At 44.3% G+C, this 17,737-nt stretch overlaps 1 protein-coding gene across 9 annotated transcripts in view; it reads right to left on the bottom strand.

Annotated features, from left to right (window-relative positions):
* Positions 1-17,737, bottom strand: part of TAB2 (TGF-beta activated kinase 1 (MAP3K7) binding protein 2) — a 144,991-nt gene that overhangs the window by 65,854 nt on the left and 61,400 nt on the right. The window contains exon 3 of one of the 9 annotated variants that reach the window (XM_084624388.1): positions 12,804-13,183. The exons of the other annotated variants lie outside the window; for them this stretch is intronic. The gene's annotated coding sequence lies outside the window, so the exon portion shown is untranslated. The remainder of the gene's footprint in view (positions 1-12,803; positions 13,184-17,737) is intronic. 9 annotated transcript variants of the gene reach the window in all.

Below are 17,737 nucleotides of genomic sequence, written 5' to 3'. Positions count from 1 at the left end.
GCACCATGAATCAATCAATCAGTTATTTTACATTGTTAATCTACCGTGATGGTATGTTAGCAAAGGGGTCAATCTGTAGCCCTAAATATATTAAGTTGGTTGTGAGAGAAATTCTACTCAGCCACCAAAATACGTTCAGTATGAAAAGAGAATTAATCTAACAGCATTTCATACCAGAAAGCTTAAATGGTATCAGATTGTATTTTAAACTGATCCACAGAGTTTGCAACTAGTGTAGATAAGTATGTGTTCTTAATTTATACATCCCCTCAAAGACACTTGAACTGCTGTCCTGAACACATTCAGTAGGTCACAAGAAGCTTGGTATAAGCAAGCTGATAGTTTTATCTTTGAAAGAGGAAAAAAAATTACCCCCCCCCCCGTTATTTTTCTTCTTTTAAAAGGATGCAATAATGCTAGAGAATACAAAACTATCAGATACTTTAATTTCTGTTGATGGTTTATTGTCTGAAGTTGGATAGCATTTCATTTCACTTAACCTTTTTGTTTTAAAATTGGAGAAAGATGAAGGCTTTTGTACTCAATACGAATGTAATCATTTATACCAGTTGGTTCCCAACGGGTGAAAAACAAATTCTGAAGAACTTCTGAAACTACTCCTGATTTCACTTCATTCTGCCCAGTTTTACCAGATACCCTGTGGGCAATTTGTACTTATCTTGGATAGTTCTCTGCAGCGCACACTACAGTGCTAACATTCACTGCCAGAAAATAAGTTATTTAATTCTTACCCTTTCTTCTCAGCACATAAATATTTTCCTATCACTTGGCATCTTTATGTAGACGAAGATATTACTGATTTGGATGGACAGTGAGGAAAAAGGAAAAGAACAGCATTACAAATAAAATGGAAGATTAATATAATTGCTCAAAACTGTGGCTATTATTCTATTAAATGCATTTGGCACCTTCTAGGTTATTTTCTTGAATATATCTTCAGAATTTATTACTAAATACTTGCTTAAAAATATAAGGGACATGTATAATGGTTTAGAATAAATAAAAGCACATTTTCATACCAAATTTTTATGGTAACCTGTATACCTTTGAAACAGTTTTAGTATTTCCACCCTCTGTTTGGAGTGGAAAAGAAATCCTGAGAAACCTACATGCCCCCTAGCAAAAAGCGGATCAGTAACTTTTTGCCCCATACTTATTTTTAAATGTATTAAAGAAGGTAGAAAGTTAAGTGAATGGATTGCAGACAGTTGAAAATCATTTCTAATTTATATGGGACCTAACTGGTCTCTTCTCAAAACACCTCTAAGGCCTGGTCCACACACAGTTCTTGTACCAGTATAATTATATTGGTTAAAGGTGCAATTTTTTTTTTAAAACCAAAATAGTTATGTCAGTACAACTCGCAATGTGGATGCTGTATAAAGGTATCTTACAGTAGTATAGCTTATTCCACTTCCCAATATGGGATTAGCTATGCCAGTATAAAGCACTTTTACACTGATAATTGCCTTCACACTAGACATGTTATATTGCTTTAAACTCTACAAGTATTGTTAAAACTGCACAATTTATGTGTATAGACAAACCCCAGCAGTGTAAATAAATGCAAGACTTCATGATTCTCTGAGAAGCTACAGTTCCTAGTAAGTTTAGAAGTTGGTAGTATGTATTTTTGAGCCAGGTAATGGAATTAAAACACTCCATAAATGCAGCCCCCCAATTTCTTTTTATAAACAAGAGAAAAAAATTGTACGTTCTCCAGAATACAGGATTCTAAACTTCCATGTTGAGTACCCAGAACAAATTTCTTTCTTCAAATTAAATTATGTGGAGAGGGGAAAAATATCAACATACGAATATTCCAGTGACTGACACTATAGAGTAATATAGTCTTTTTTCAACAAGTGAATAGTAAGGGGCAAAAGTGGTAAGATCTTACTGAATTATCCATCAACAGATTTAAATACACGGGCTTAAACGGACAAAATTAATTTAGGTCCAAAACAGGTGTTGTGTAAAACAGTGGATAGGAATAGGATGGCTAACAAAATGTCTTCATGTTTAATTTCTATAACTTTCTATAGTGATTTCCATCTTCAAAGCATATAACCTTCTTCACAATACCCCTATTTTAGATAGGGAAACGGAATCAAAGAGAAAAGGAGTACTTGTGGCACCTTAGAGACTAACCAATTTATTTGAGCATGAGCTTTCGTGAGCTACAGCTCACTTCATCGGATGCATGCCGTGGAAACTGCAGCAGACTTTATTTATACACAGAGAATATGAAAAAATACCTCCTCCCACCCCACTGTCCTGCTAGTAATAGCTTATCTAAAGTGATCATCAGGTGGGCCATTTCCTGCACAAATCCAGGTTCTCTCACCCCCTCACCCCCCTCCCAAAAACCACACACACAAACTCACTATCCTGCTGGTAATAGCTCATCCAAAGTGACCATTCTCCCTACAATGTGCATAATTAAGGTGGGCCATTTCCAGCACAAATCCAGGTTTTCTCACATCCCCCCCACCCCCATACACACACAAACTCACTCTCCTGCTGGTAATAGCTCATCCAAACTGACCACTCTCCAAGTTTAAATCCAAGTTAAACCAGAACATCTGGGGGGGGGGGGGGGGGTAGGAAAAAACAAGAGGAAATAGGCTACCTTGCATAATGACTTAGCCACTCCCAGTCTCTATTTAAGCCTAAATTAATAGTATCCAATTTGCAAATGAATTCCAATTCAGCAGTTTCTCGCTGGAGTCTGGATTTGAAGTTTTTTTGTTTTAAGATAGCGACCTTCATGTCTGTGATTGCGTGACCAGAGAGATTGAAGTGTTCTCCGACTGGTTTATGAATGTTATAATTCTTGACATCTGATTTGTGTCCATTTATTCTTTTACGTAGAGACTGTCCAGTTTGACCAATGTACATGGCAGAGGGGCATTGCTGGCACATGATGGCATATATCACATTGGTAGATGTGCAGGTGAACGAGCCTCTGATAGTGTGGCTGATGTTATTAGGCCCTGTGATGGTGTCCCCTGAATAGATATGTGGGCACAGTTGGCAACGGGCTTTGTTGCAAGGATAAGTTCCTGGGTTAGTGGTTCTGTTGTGTGGTATGTGGTTGTTGGTGAGTATTTGCTTCAGGTTGCGGGGCTGTCTGTAGGCAAGGACTGGCCTGTCTCCCAAGATTTGTGAGAGTGTTGGGTCATCCTTTAGGATAGGTTGTAGATCCTTAATAATGCGTTGGAGGGGTTTTAGTTGGGGACTGAAGGTGACGGCTAGTGGTGTTCTGTTATTTTCTTTGTTAGGCCTGTCCTGTAGTAGGTAACTTCTGGGAACTCTTCTGGCTCTATCAATCTGTTTCTTTACTTCAGCAGGTGGGTATTGTAGTTGTAAGAAAGCTTGACAGAGATCTTGTAGGTGTTTGTCTCTGTCTGAGGGGTTGGAGCAAATGCGGTTGTATCGCAGAGCTTGGCTGTAGACGATGGATCGTATGGTGTGGTCAGGGTGAAAGCTGGAGGCATGCAGGTAGGAATAGCGGTCAGTAGGTTATGACTGGCCCATCACCACACTGCAAATCAGAAGTTGGGTCAGAGGGATAATCCCATAGATGAAATCATAACTAAGGAGCCCTGGTTCCCAGTTCCACACTTGGGGCTGGTCTACACTACCATGGTAAATCGATCTAAGTTACGTTATTCACGAAACTGAAGTTGTGTAACTGAAGTCGACGTAGTTAGATCCACTTACCGCAGTAGCTACACTGTGCTGTGTCGACGTACGCTTCTCAGATAGGTGGAGTACACAAATCGATGGGAGAGTGCGCTCCCATCGATTTAGTGTGTCTTCACCAGACCCGCTAAATTGACACTCGCTGTATCGATTGCAGCAATGCCAATCTACCAGTAAGTGTAGACATGCCCTTGGCCTACGAATCAATGATGAAAACTGTTTATTCAAACATTAGCTTTGGTCTACACTGGAGGCGTGGGGGGAAATCGATCTAAGTTACGCAACTTCAGCTACGTGAACAACTTAGCTGAAGTCGACATACCTAGATCGACTTACTGTGGTGTCTTCACCACTAGACTAGACGTGATAAAAATTGATCCCCGCTGGATAGATTGCTGCCCGCCGATCCGGCGGGTAGTGAAGACATACCCTGAGTTTGCAATGCTGTGAATCTAACAAGCACAAGAAACAGGCTACAAAACTGACTGGTTTAGTAACACTGACCAAAGTAAGTGAAATACAAAAAGTAAAAAACCGAAAACTAAATTAATCCAAATGAGGATAAATGCGGGTTTGTTAGCAGAACATAAGAATTGCTGTATTGGAACAGACCAACGATCTATCTAAGTCCAATATCTTGTCATGGAGGGCCAGTACCAGAAGAAGGTAGAAAAGCCCCCCAAAACACACACACACACACACCCCACAAAAAAACAAACACACCTCACAAACCCAGGACCCTGCAGTACGCTGTAATGAGATAAAGTGCCCCAGGGAATGTCTTTTCCTAAACCCCATAGTTAGGGGTCTGATTTATACCCTGAAGCATGAGAGTTCATATCCCTTCCAAAACACTGGCTTAATTAAAAATATTCATCATTCTAACTGAATATTTATCTATGTAATTGTCTTTTCATTTTATGAATCCTGCTAAACTCTTGGCTTCAATGATATCTTGGGGCCATGAAATAAAATTTTTATCTTGACTAGTATCCCCTAGGAAACTGTATGAACAGTTACTAATAATCTTAAAATAAAATTTAAAAACAAAATTATCTTAAGACAAATAGAAGATTTGGAAGATTTCTGTTTCTATTGCTAATTCTTTTATTCTATTGCTTAACTATGAGCATTAAGAAGATATAATCATGGTTTTAATAAGAAACAGTTTCTTTGGAATGTAATTAAAACCAAACTAGCTCTCTTCTGGTTACCTTGGACCATTTTTTGAATTCTAATAAGGCACGTCAGGGTATGTGCTAATCCGACTTCTTTTCCACATGTTGCTGATAACATGCATAAAGTTTGTAGGAATACTAACACCTGAAGCATGGAGCTTCCCAGCCAAAGAAATACCACTAACTATTTCACACACACAAAAAGGTTACCTACCTTTTTTAACTGTTGTTCTTCAAGATGTGTTGCCCATGTCCATTCCATTCTAGGTGTGTGCACACCCATGTGCACAGTTGTCTGAGATTTTTACCTTAGTGGTATCCGTAGGGTCAGCTGTAGCACCCTCTTGAATGCCATGCTCATGTGTTAGTATATAAGGCACTGCCAACTCTATGCCCTTTCAATTCCTTCTTGCCAGCAACTCCAACACAGGGCTGGGGGTAATGAAATGGACATGAACAACACATCTCGAAGAACAAGAGTTACGAAAAGGTAGGTAACTATTTTCTTCAAGTGCTTGCTCAAGTCAATTCCATTCTAGGTGACTCCCAAGCAGTATCCTCAGAGGTGGGCTTGAAGTTCACAGTCTAGGAGCTTTCAGTATTGCGCTACCGAAGTCAGCATTGTCCCAGGCCTGCTGGTTAAGTGCATAATGGGATGTGAACATGTGGATGGATGACCAGTGTCTGCCCTACAGATGTCCTGGATAGGCACTTGGGCTAGGAAAGCTGCCAAGGACGCTTGCGCCCTGGTTGAATGGGCTGTTACGATCGCTGGAGGTGGCTCCTTTGCCTGATCGTAACAGCAGCAAAGGCAGGCAGTGAGCCAAGAAGAAATTCTTTGAGCAGACACTGGATGACCTTTCATCCTGTTGGCCACCACGGCAAACAACTGCATCGATTTGTGGAATGGCTTGATCCTTCCCATGTAGAAGGCTTGCACCCTCCTGACATCTAGGGAATGCAGCCAAAGCTCCTCCTGCCCTTATGTGGCTTTGGAAAAAAGACAGGTAAGTAAATGTCCTGGCCCATATAAAACTGCAAGACCACCTTAGGCAGGAAAGCTGGGTGTGGCCACAGCTGGACCTTGTCTTTGTAGAAGATTATATAGGGCAGTTCCAAGGTAAAGCGCCCTAATCTCGGAGACCCGGGGGGCGGATGTTATCACAACTAGGAACGCGACCTTCCAGGACAGGAAAAGGAGAGAGCAGGATGCCAGAGGCTCAAAGGAGGGTCCCGTCAGCCGTGACAGCACAAGATTCAGGTCCCATGGCTGCACACCAACACCGAGGTACTGGGTGTGGAGTCTGACTGAGAGGGCTCCGAGGTAGGACGAAGCACAGCCTCCATGAGGAGGATCTTCAAGTGGACATTCCACTCCTTCTGAGTTTGAGGGTGCAAGTTTTTGCCGATCCTGCACTTATCCTTTCTGTGGGAGTCACTAATAGGCATCAGCTATTCATATCCATCAGCAATGAATATGGCTTAAAGCCTGGGGAACAGGGCATGCCCCCTCCGAGGCGAAGCCCCAGCATGGACTAACTCCTAAACAAACTACTTTAACACTTAAAGGTCTAACTAAGTACCTATCAACTAACAACAAAGGAGACAGAACCTAACAGACTGAAAGAACTGCTAATGCTCTTGCAATGCAAGACAAGGCGATCTGACCAACTGTCACAGGTGGTAAGAAGGAACTGAGAAGGCGTAGGGTTGGCAGCACCAAATATACCAGCGCATGAGTGCAGCACTTATGACGGAGCTACTGCTAACCCTTCAGATACCGCTAAGGCAAAAGTCTCCAACAAGTGTGCACGTAGGCGCGTACACACCTAGAATGGAATCGATATGAGTAAGCACTCAAAGAAGAAAGTGTGATTATGGTCAGAAACTCTAAATATTACATCACAGTTTTAGATATTTATTTGGATTTAGAATTTATTTCAAGCTTGTTCAATTTACTAATTATATGTGAAACTAACTACAAATATTGTAAATATAATCATGGCATCTTGACACTCAAGCTGTGTTCTCTCTCTTCTGTGCATTAAAAATAAAAATGCTGGAAGCAAAGCTAATCAGGCAATTTTGAGGTTTGTACAAGATGCCAGGTCTACATATAATTTTTGGCTACAGATGAGAGAGAATGGTAGAAAAGAAAAAGTCTCTGAAATTATGGGAGTTAAGTTTTATTTTGGGATTTTTGTTCCCCTTGGCCACCAATCCATGTAAGAGTAGTATTCTCTTTTGTTCTTTTTCTCTATTCATGGGGTTTTGTTTGTTTTTTAAAAGGAGGGCAAAGTGGAAGCCCAGAGTCTGACAAATTCCTCCAGCCCTCCAACAGCATTAAATGCCCTGCACAACAAGAAGCCAGCCTCCCGGCTAAGGAGTGTTGGGAGAGCCACTTCTCTGCATCGGACCTCTCCATGGAAGCAGTTTGAGGCACAACTGAAGTACAAGGGTCTCTAGTCCATGGTTAATCCAGAAAGGCGTTTACTCCCAATCAAATGCAAAAACAAAATGATAATTAGTTTCCTAACAAATAACTGGATTTCTGCTCAGTAGCTTCATGCTACTGAGCAGAGTTTTATCTAGCAAGAGTTTTATCTAGCAACCTAAACTGGGAGGATGTGTTAAGAAACTGATAACTACTGAACTCTGAGCACATCTCCCAAATGAAGAATCAAATGATCAGCCACATCTACCACACAAAAAGAACAAATTGTGGAGAGACTCCCAAGTAGCGGACTTACAAAGTTATTCAATTGTATCTTATCTCTGCACATAGGAAGCAGTCACAGCTATGTAGGTGGCATGCTGCAACTGTAATACTGAAATGAGATTACAATCGACATTTCTATTCAGTAAAGAGAGGAAGAGCAGACAAGTCATAACCTATTACATAACCTATTTTTTAAAAATTGCAAGCCCCATTAAAAAAAAGTCTTGATTCAGTATTACCAGTTCCAAAAGCTACGTTTTGTTAATGAGCGCTACACTAAAGTTTGGCCTAAACAGAATCAATTCTAATCGGAAATGATTTGCATAGGCCCTGAAGACCAATTTTACAGTCCCTTGGTTCCACTTTCTTTCAGTTTTAACCAGTCCCTTACATCTTTCTTTACAGAATTTTCTCACTTTAAAATATACATTTTTTTAAACCATTAAACAATTTGCCACCTTTCCCCTGGTCAGAAGGAAGTGAGACATCCATCACAGAAGCAGGGGAATGGTAACTATTACCTTCTCCAATCCCCAAAAGGGGAGAGTATCTGGAGTCTTTTGCAGTATAAAGGCAAGAGTAAGGCAGATTAGTTCTGCAGTGTGCAGCCTGCATTTTTTCTTCTATATCAGGGGTAGGCAAACTTTTTGGCCCGCGGGCCACATCTGGGTATGGAAATGGTATGGCGGGCCATGAATACTCACAAAATTGGGGGTTAGGGTGCGGACTCCGTCTGGGGGTGCTGGCTCTGAGGTGGGGCCAGAAATGAGGAGTTCAGGGTGTGGGAGGGGGCTCCAGGCTGGGACAGGAGGCGCGGGGGGGGGGAAGGAGAGTGAGGGCACTGGCTGGGGATGCGGACTCTGGAATGAGGCTGGGGATGAGGGTGCAGGAGAGTGCTCCAGGCTTGGACTGAAGGGTTCAGAGGGGGATCAAGGGTGCAGGATCTGGGCAGCGCTTACCTCAAGCAGCTCCTGGAAGCAGTGGCATGTCCCCACTCTGGCTCCTATGTGGAGGTGTGGCCAGGCAGTTCTTCGTGCTGCCCTGTCCGCAAGTGCTGCCCCTACAGCTCCTACTGGCTGCAGTTCCTGGCCAATGAGAGCTGTGGGGGCGGTGCTTGGGGCAGGGACAGCGTGCAGAACCCCCTGGCCGCCCCTATGCATAGGAGCTGGAGGGGGGACAAGCCGCTACATCCGGGAGCCATGGGAAGCAGGGCAAGCCTGCGACCCAGCTCCCTGACAGGAGCTCGGGGGCCAGATTAAAACATACGAAGGGCCGGATGCAGCCCCTGGGCCGTAGTTTGCCCACCCCTGTTCTATATCCTTGAAGCTTCAGATAAGGTTTCAATGAAGATTTTCATAAAACCAGGTCAACCTTTTATATTAAACCTTTAATAAATTCCTCCCCGGCAGATTACTCTGTCACAGCAGAGCAAATCAGAAGGTCCAAGCTACATGATAAATATGTTGCTTTGTCATACTTTTTCCAAACTACCCTTTAACCTACTGATGGCCAATTAGGAAACCTTTTAGGAAAAAAAAGAAATCAAAGATCTAATTTCTGTATTCAGAAAAGTGCACTTCATTCCCAGCGAAATCAACAGAAGTTTCACAGATATCTGAAAATAGAACTGGGACCAAATATTATTTAATTTTATAAAACACTAGCACACTTATTGAAAACAGGGAAGTTTCTCCGTGAAGAGATCAAAATAAAGGAAAAAATGAAATCTTTAACCCAACGGTAGTATGGATTAACTAAGAAAGTTATGATACGATCTTGAAAATTGATAGAACCCACACAGAAAAATAATATGGGCCTAGCTGAGGTTGCTTTGCCTTCAGCTCCTATTAGGTAACTAGATCAGTCAGCCAGTCCAGAATTTTACACCTAATTTTTCTCTCAGTAAATCCTGGCCTACTCTACCTGGTCAAGAAATTCCTGATCAGAAACTTTATAAAACATTAAGTGGCAATTTTAAACAAAGTAGGTGGAAGCCATCTAGACTGCGAAGCCACTTGCAGACACTCAGTCTTCCACATACACCTTAGCATCACCATAGACCACATACCATGACCTTAACTGTTCCCCCACACCCTCAGTCCTTCCTTGTCCATATCATCTTAACCAAACTACCCATTAGTTGTGGACTAAAACTATTAATTGTGGAAATATGGAGTAGTGTGTTGGGAAGGGGTAGTTTGGTAAACAGGGTGATGGAAGGTTGGCACCCCAAGGGGGAAGCAGAATTAAGTTTGCGATGCATGAACTGTAGAATATGGTAGTTGTGATAATGGTAAGGTGTGCACCTCTAGGTGGAGGAATAAAGTATATGTAATGTTAGATGGCTTAAATTTTCATGTCCTTGCTTTTGTGGGTTTGAGTCAGGATGTTACGTACAGAGCAACCCTAAGTGCTTCACAATAAAGATTTTATACTTTAATTTCCTAGTTTTAAAAAAATACTTAAGTGGCAGCTTAGTCACTTTACTTAAGAGATGGACAACATGTGAGATGGGTATTAGTGCAGCTGCTAAAGGAGAACACTTTATATGCTAGGAGCAGCACATAAACAGCACAGAGTTTATCTGTTGGCAACAGCTAACAGACTTGAGCTTATGAATAATGGCCTGAAATTCAATTAATATATATATATATATATATATATATATATATCAATCACACTGAACGAAACCCTACTAACTATACAACACTATTAAATTGTGTGTATATAAACCATTTTATTTTAGAGATATCAGTCTACAATGAATGGCTGGATTACCAAGCAAAGAATTCAGCTAAAGCCAAAATTTCAAAGCCTTATTAAAAATTTAGGAGAAATCAAACCAAAACTTCATAGAAAATTTAAAAGATCTGAGTATTGTATGTAGTTACACACTGAAAGGCCACTTACTTGTAGAAAAAAAATGAGATCTATGCCTCATTTTAGAACATATCCCTCATGGTGCTGCTACAAAGCACCTCCATGATGAAACTGATGTAAAGTTGGCTACGATCTGGACAGAGCTCTAACATTTTTAAATCTGGATAGTCAAGCAAATTCTACCTTTGAAAAAGTCAGAACTACTCAAAATTTCAGTTTTCTATTTCAGAAGGCTGCATTAACATGCTAGAAGCTCTCCATATAAACGCTGGGATCTCCACACAACTGTCAGTTTAGAGAGCATCCAAATGAACCGTGCCAAAGACACGACTTCAATACTTATGAGGAAAAAGAATTTGAAAATCCTTGGATCACTACGGTCACTGAAGATGTGTTACATTAAGTTGAATATATAGCCAGTTCTTTCAAAAATGGACAAAACTGGATAGTACCAAAAAGGTGAGACTTAAAAATACGGAAAACCAGTAATTTGCATGTATTCTTTTGTTATGCAACATATAACACGTTAGCTCTCATTCATACTGACCTACAATTTCAGGATCTAAAATTGTGGAATATTCTCCATATATCTTGTGCAAGTCCATGGAAAATCTGAGTGTGAACTTTATGCACTTTTGACTTGTTCCCATTCCATGTACAGTATCTGAAATTTCTTCAATATTTGTATCAGAACTTAAGCAAGCCAGGCACTATTGTGTCATGTTCCTGCTTCTTGCTCAGTAAGTCTTTACTGTTTTTAATGTATGTTTTGGATTGTTCAATTTATATTATGGAGTTCTAGGACTAATACAATACTCCCACACAAGCAGATATTTCTGTACTTCAGAAGTACAAAAAAGTAGCCAGAGGCAGCTTTAAAGATTTGGCAAAGTTTCCATTATGAAACCCCATCTTACAGTGGTTTTGTTTATAACTAGTTATCTGCAAAGCTTCTTTTCTGCCTGCTCAAGAAGATAACAGTGTGTGTTCTCCCACACACATTAACAGGACTCAGAAGTCTAGACCTGTACTAATGTAGTATAATTGCCTTTGTGATCTTTGATTTTCTGAACTTTTTGTCAAGTCAGAAGAGTAGCTAACTAGAGTTCAAGTACAGGAAAGATGGGGGCAAGAAAGGATTTCAGAAGCAAGGTTCTGAACCCAAATAAGTTGGTGGCTGTCTAGATATGTGGTGGCTCAGAAGTCCAGAAACTGACAAATAATCACAACTACATCTACGCTGGTGACTGAATACGAGTGCAAGCGCATGGTTGTGCCAGAACCCCCTACTGTCCACACCTAAACTCCAGAAATCCAGCTTTCAAGGCATGTACAGGGCAAGAAGGCTAGCACGCCTGAGGGGTGTGGGGTATGAACATGGCTGGGGGTGTGGCAGTCCCATGCCAGTTTGTAACGTGGACAGGGGTCAGAGACATGTACTGTCTCTCAAGAAGAAAAGGAGTACTTGTGGCACCTTAGAGACTAACCAATTTATTTGAGCATGAGCTTTCGTGAGCTACAGCTCACTTCATCGGATGCATACCGTGGAAACTGCAGCAGACTTTATATACACACAGAGAATATGAAACAATACCTCCTCCCACCCCACTGTCCTGCTGGTAATAGCTTATCTAAAGTGATCATCAGGTTGGGCCATTTCCAGCACAAATCCAGGTTACAAATCCAGGTTATCCACTCTTTCCCAAATCTATAAAGGTTCTTGTCCCCCCATTCTCACTGTAACAGTGACCTACACTCACCACTTCAGAACAGTTTTCTGCTGCACTCTTTTTGCCCGTAAAGTGACCGTAGAACACACCTGAAAGCAGCCACCTGCTCAGATGAGCACACCTGGATTTAGGGACAGGACATTTGTACAAATGTAACGGTTCTCCAAAGTTACAACTGTCTTCTTCTCCTTTTCAAGACCACAAGCTTTCACTACAGTAACCCTGACCCTGATAAACAGGATAAGTGTGGAAGGTGGGAGTTGATTTTGTACCAGGGCTGGTTACATATGGGAGGGAGAAGGGGAACCTTTGCTTCTTCAAAGAGATCAGTGGTCCTGTGTCTCCGTACAAATGTTTTCAAGCATTCCCAGGCCCTGGCATCCCTTCACTCGGAGCCATGCCACATAAGCCGGGAGAAAGGGGGGGCAGGTGAACGATCCACTCCACTGGCTGCACAAACATAATATGGTGCCCCTTTGCAGCGGGGAGCCAAGTGGTTTGCAGTCTTGATCAGAAAGTTCATAGTACAGTTGCAATGTGATTCTTTCCCTGTTCCTTTCTCCTCACCTTGTGGGAGGGGCCAGATTTCCTGATGCTGTAGGTTTGGGACAGGTGATTCGCTTCTTCCCCTCCAGGTAGGCTCCATCTAGTCACTTAAAATATGATCTATTTCCATTCGGATTGCCTCTCAGTCCCATAAGTATATGTCTGCAAACTTCTGGTGCAGCAGAAACTCCAGCTGTTTAAGGTTCAACGGCAGCACAAACATACTTGGTCCGCCTTCATAGCTCACCAAACCCCTCCATTTAACAAATGTAGAGAGCTGACAAGTAGGACAAACATCTCTCTTGCACAGACTGCTGCATCCCCACCACAGGACCGGAAAGCCACTCCCTTTTCCAGTTTGGTACTTTCAAAACTTCAACGTTCTCCAATTGATAGCCACCCTTAAAAGAAGAAATTGAGAACCATTAAGGCTACACCTGAAATAAATGCAGCCCTCCAGCCGACTGGCCAAATCACACACTTTAAGACGTTAAATTTTTTAAAAAACAGAAGTTTGCACTACCTACCATTTCCAGCTGCTGCTCCTTTCTCCAGGGCTGCAAAAGTTGTCTGAGAACCAAGGATACTAAAACTATTGCATTCTAGAAATGCTGAAAAGTATAAATATTGTGGATTTCCACAGCCTAGTTATGCTATGTGGGGGGATTTTTTACCAGCTTTTCAAGGAAAGAAAAAAATATAATGCAGCTCTATGTGATTAAAGTGGCAGGACCTTCAGCTGAGGAGAATGAACCCATTCTGCCTGGGCCAGGAGCAACAGCACAGGGACAGTAGAGGAAGATTGAGAAGGACGCTGAAGCACCTGCTCATCAGGATCGACAGAAGGAGCCAGTAACAGTTTGACTTTCTGAGGAAAAGGCTATTGAGCATAAGAAACATTTTTTTCCCAAAAGCAAGAGTCTATAATGGTCCAGTTCCTGGAGCAGGACACACGTACAGGGAACGGGAACCTGCCCAAAAGGCCGGGAGCATGCCCAGTGGCAATCCCTGATACAAATGGTGATGGAATGGATTCAGGTCCTGCCTGCTGCAATAGCCACTGCCAATGTCCAGGAACTGGCACCTCCACCTCCTTCTCCAGCTACTCTTCCTTATCCTTTTGAGGTGGAGGACCCAATCCAGACAGTGATGGGGAGAGGGAGAAGGCACATAACTGCATGCACACAACACCCTGCACCAGCACCTAAAACGCCAAGCAGGGGAAGTCCTGTGACCACGAAGGAGGGAAAATATGAGCCCAAGACTGGACTACACCTGAAGCCCAGCGATGTCCAGCCCCCAAACCCTGAAAAGGAGATGTCCACATTTTTGCCCTCGGAATGTTTTCCCACAGCCATTCACCCCTTGTCTAGGGGAGTGGGAGACCAAGGCCAAGGAGAAGGGATCATAGGCAGTAAAGTTTTAACATTCTTCAGGGAGTCTGATCCATTCTGTTTTCATTCACAGTTCCTTTTAAAAAAATGTTCAGTGTTATGTTACATCTATTAGTTTCAATAAATGTTACTTTTACTTATCTGTGGACCCTCATTCAGGTTGTGATGCAAGAGTACTCTCCCCCCCCCCCACCCTTTGGCTCCACAACTCTTTGGAGCAGAAAACTGCAAGGTCTGGTGTCTTTCCTTCCCAAAACCAGCCCAACCTCCCCTGTCGAAGTACATGTGAATATAAGTAAACCAGAGACATACTGAAAGTGCACCATGCATGGAAATAACAGGTCATTTTATTAACTAGGGGTGAGGGAAGAGTTGATAAACTTCCTTATGGATTTGCAAAACAGAACAGGAAAAACAAAGTAACTGCCACAACATACCAAACAGCGCTAAAAATATCCCTTTCCCCCCTTGCTCCTCCCAAAAACCATAACCACTTTGAAGGGGCAAGGGGGAGGGATAGCTCAGTGGTTTGAGCATTGGCCTGCTAAACCCAGGGTTGTGAGTTCAATCCTTGAGGGGGCCCTTTAGGGATTGGGGGCAAAAATTGGGGCTTGGTCCTGCTTTGAGCAGGGGGGTGGACCAGATGACCTGCTGAGGTCCCTTCCAACCCTGATATTCTATGACAGGTGTCTCAAACACACGACCTGTGGGGTTATTTTCTGCAGTCCGCCAGCTCCCCGTGGCCCGGCACGCACGGGGGGTAGGGCAGGCTCCCTCCCTGCCCCGCGCCGCTCTGGGAAGTGGCAGGGACCTGGGGGAGGGTGGGCACAGGAGTCTGTGTGTTGCCCGGGCCACGCCTCTGGGTACCTTCTCCGAAGCTCCCATTGGCTGCGGTTCCCCGTTCCCGGCCAATGGGAGAGATACCTGGAGGAGCAGCCAGGGCAACACACAGACCCCTGTGCCCCACCCGCCCTCCTCTCCCCCAGTTCCTGGCCACTTCCGGGAGCATCGCGGGGGTGGGGGGGGAGGGAGCCTGCCCTGCCCCTGGTGCATGCCGGGCTGGAGCCCGCCCCCCGAGCCCCTCCTGCAGTCTAGCCCCCTGCCACACCCCTCCTGCACCCCAACCCCCTGCTGCACCCCAACCTCCTGCCCTAAGCTGCCTGCTGCACCCTGACCCCCCCTGAACCCCAACCCCGTGCCCTGAGCGCCCTGATGCAGCCTGCACCCCTCCTGCACCCCTTGGGGGCAGGGAGGGGGCGGAGTTGGGGTGGGGATTTCAGGGAAGGGGTTGGAATGAGGGCAGGGAAGTGGAGGGAAGAGGCAGGGCTGGGGCAGCAGGGCAGTGGGTGGTCAGTGGTGAGGCCCTCAGGCCAATGTACTAGTCCTCATGGGGCCCTCGTGGTCATTTGAGTTTGAGACCCCTGTTCTATGTTTCTACTCATAGTTGACAGCCAGTAAATGCCCTTATCCCCTATAAGCCAGAAACCAATTATAAAAGCACTTCCCAAGCCCTTCATCAATTGTTCTCAATGTCCTTCAGGCACTGTGGGCTTGGTTACACTTGTGAGTTACTGCACAATAAAGGAGCCCCGGGCGCCCTAGTTCACTACCCGTCCACAGTGGCAATGCAAATAGAGCACTCTGTCTCTGCAGCTGCAGCGCTGCTGGTACTCCACCTTGGCGAGTGGAATAACGTTTGCTGCACCCCTGCTGGAGCGACGCGGTGCCAATGTGGATGCCCTGGTCTGGTATTGTGCTGTGATCAGCCTCCAGAAGTATCCCACAATGCCTGTTCTAGCCATTCTGGTCATTACTTTGAACTCTACTGCCCTGCCCTCAGGTGACCAACCATCAGACCCATCCTTTAAATTTTCTGGGAATTTTGAAAAATCCCTTCCTATTTGCTCAGCCAGGCGTGGAGTGCTATAAGCGAATCTTTCCAGGTGATCATGCCTCCAAGCGCCAGGTGAGCCCAGTATGGACCTCATCAGTGTTTGGGGGGAGGAAGCTGTCCAGTCCCAGCTGCGTTCCAGCTGTAGGAATTACGATACCTTCGGGCAGATATCAAGGGACATGATGGACAGAGGCTATGACCAGGACACACTGCAGTGCAGTATTAAAGTGAAGGAGCTGCAGAATGCCTACCACAAAGCCCGCAAGGCAAACCGCTAGATGTAGAATAGGATGTTGATGTGCTCTCTCACATCACTGTAATCAGCCTCAGTGATCTCTTCAAAGGTCTCAGCCAGAATTTGGGCAATGCGCTTGTGCAGTTTTTTTGTGAGAGCCACTGTGTTCCTTGCCCCAGTAAGGCTAACTTGTCCGTGCCACTGTGCCATGAGGGACAGGGGACCCATTGCTGCACACAGGCAAGCTGCATATGGGCCAGGGTGGAAGCCACATTGCAGTAGAAGACCCTCCCCTGCTTCCCTGGTCACCCTCAGCAGTGAGATATCTTCCAGGATGAACTCCTGTGGAAAATGTGGGGACAGTGTTCAGTATTGGGGCCCCCTGCCATGGTTGGCTCTCCCCAAGGCACAGAAACCCAGAGGACAGTACAGCCGTGAAACAATCAGTCACGCTTGACCCTGTGCTTATTCACAGTGGGTTGTGTGTACTCGCTTTGGGACAGGCAAATTATGCTATTGTGTATACTGTGCTTGCCCTTGAATACAGGGGAATCATTGCTCTGTCTGATGTGAACAATGCTGCCTCTTAAGTGTTGCATTTTGCCTTTACAGATGCAACCTTGAGATCTCAGCCGTCCATGTTTTCAACGGCCGAGAGGCTGCAAAGAATCAGGAAGAGGCCACACTGAAGCAAAGAGGACATGATGCATGAAGTCATGCAGCATTCAACTAATGAAAATAAAGTGTAGGAGTGACGGGACAGTGAAAGGAGGGTCCGCCAACAGAATGTGGATCGCTGGCACCAAAGCACAGAGCGGCTGATAAACATGATGGAGTGCCAAGCGGACTCAATCCAGGCGCTTGTAGCCATGCAGGTGGAGCACTACCGTGCCCGCCCCCTGCTGCAGCCCTTGTCCCAAAACTCTTTCCCTTGTGCCACCATGTCACCTCCAACCCACTTTCTCCAACATCCAGGTTCTTACCGCCACCCGCTGCGTCCAACACCTGTAGCTTCGCCACCCAGCCCTGAAAACTACAACCCTTACCCACTGCACTCAACCCCCATCACCATGCAGTATAGCCATCCTGAAGTGCAGCACTCATTGCACAGCACTCCAGAAAGGACATATGCAAATCTGTGACTGTACCATTCCCCCTCACCACCCCTTTGTGTTTCCCAAGCAGTTGTGTTGTGTTTCTTTTCAATAAATTGATTTTTTTGGCTTTGAAAACAATTCTTTATTATCGCATAACATAAAAGAAAGAAACCTTCACCCAGGAAAGCAACAGGCACTGCAAGTCAGTGTATCATACGTAGCAAACACAGATTCCTACCGCACTTCACTTCCATACAGGGCACTAAACCAGACATTACTGTTGGCTTTCAGCCTCAAATTGCTCCCTCAAAGCATCCCTAATCCTTGCAGCCCCG

Source organism: Lepidochelys olivacea, assembly GCF_965140295.1.
Source record: "Lepidochelys olivacea isolate rLepOli2 genome assembly, chromosome: 3".
Lineage (NCBI taxonomy): Eukaryota > Metazoa > Chordata > Testudines > Cheloniidae > Lepidochelys > Lepidochelys olivacea.
The sequence above is the reverse complement of the archived record's forward strand: the minus strand, read 5'-3'. Positions and strand labels throughout refer to the sequence as shown.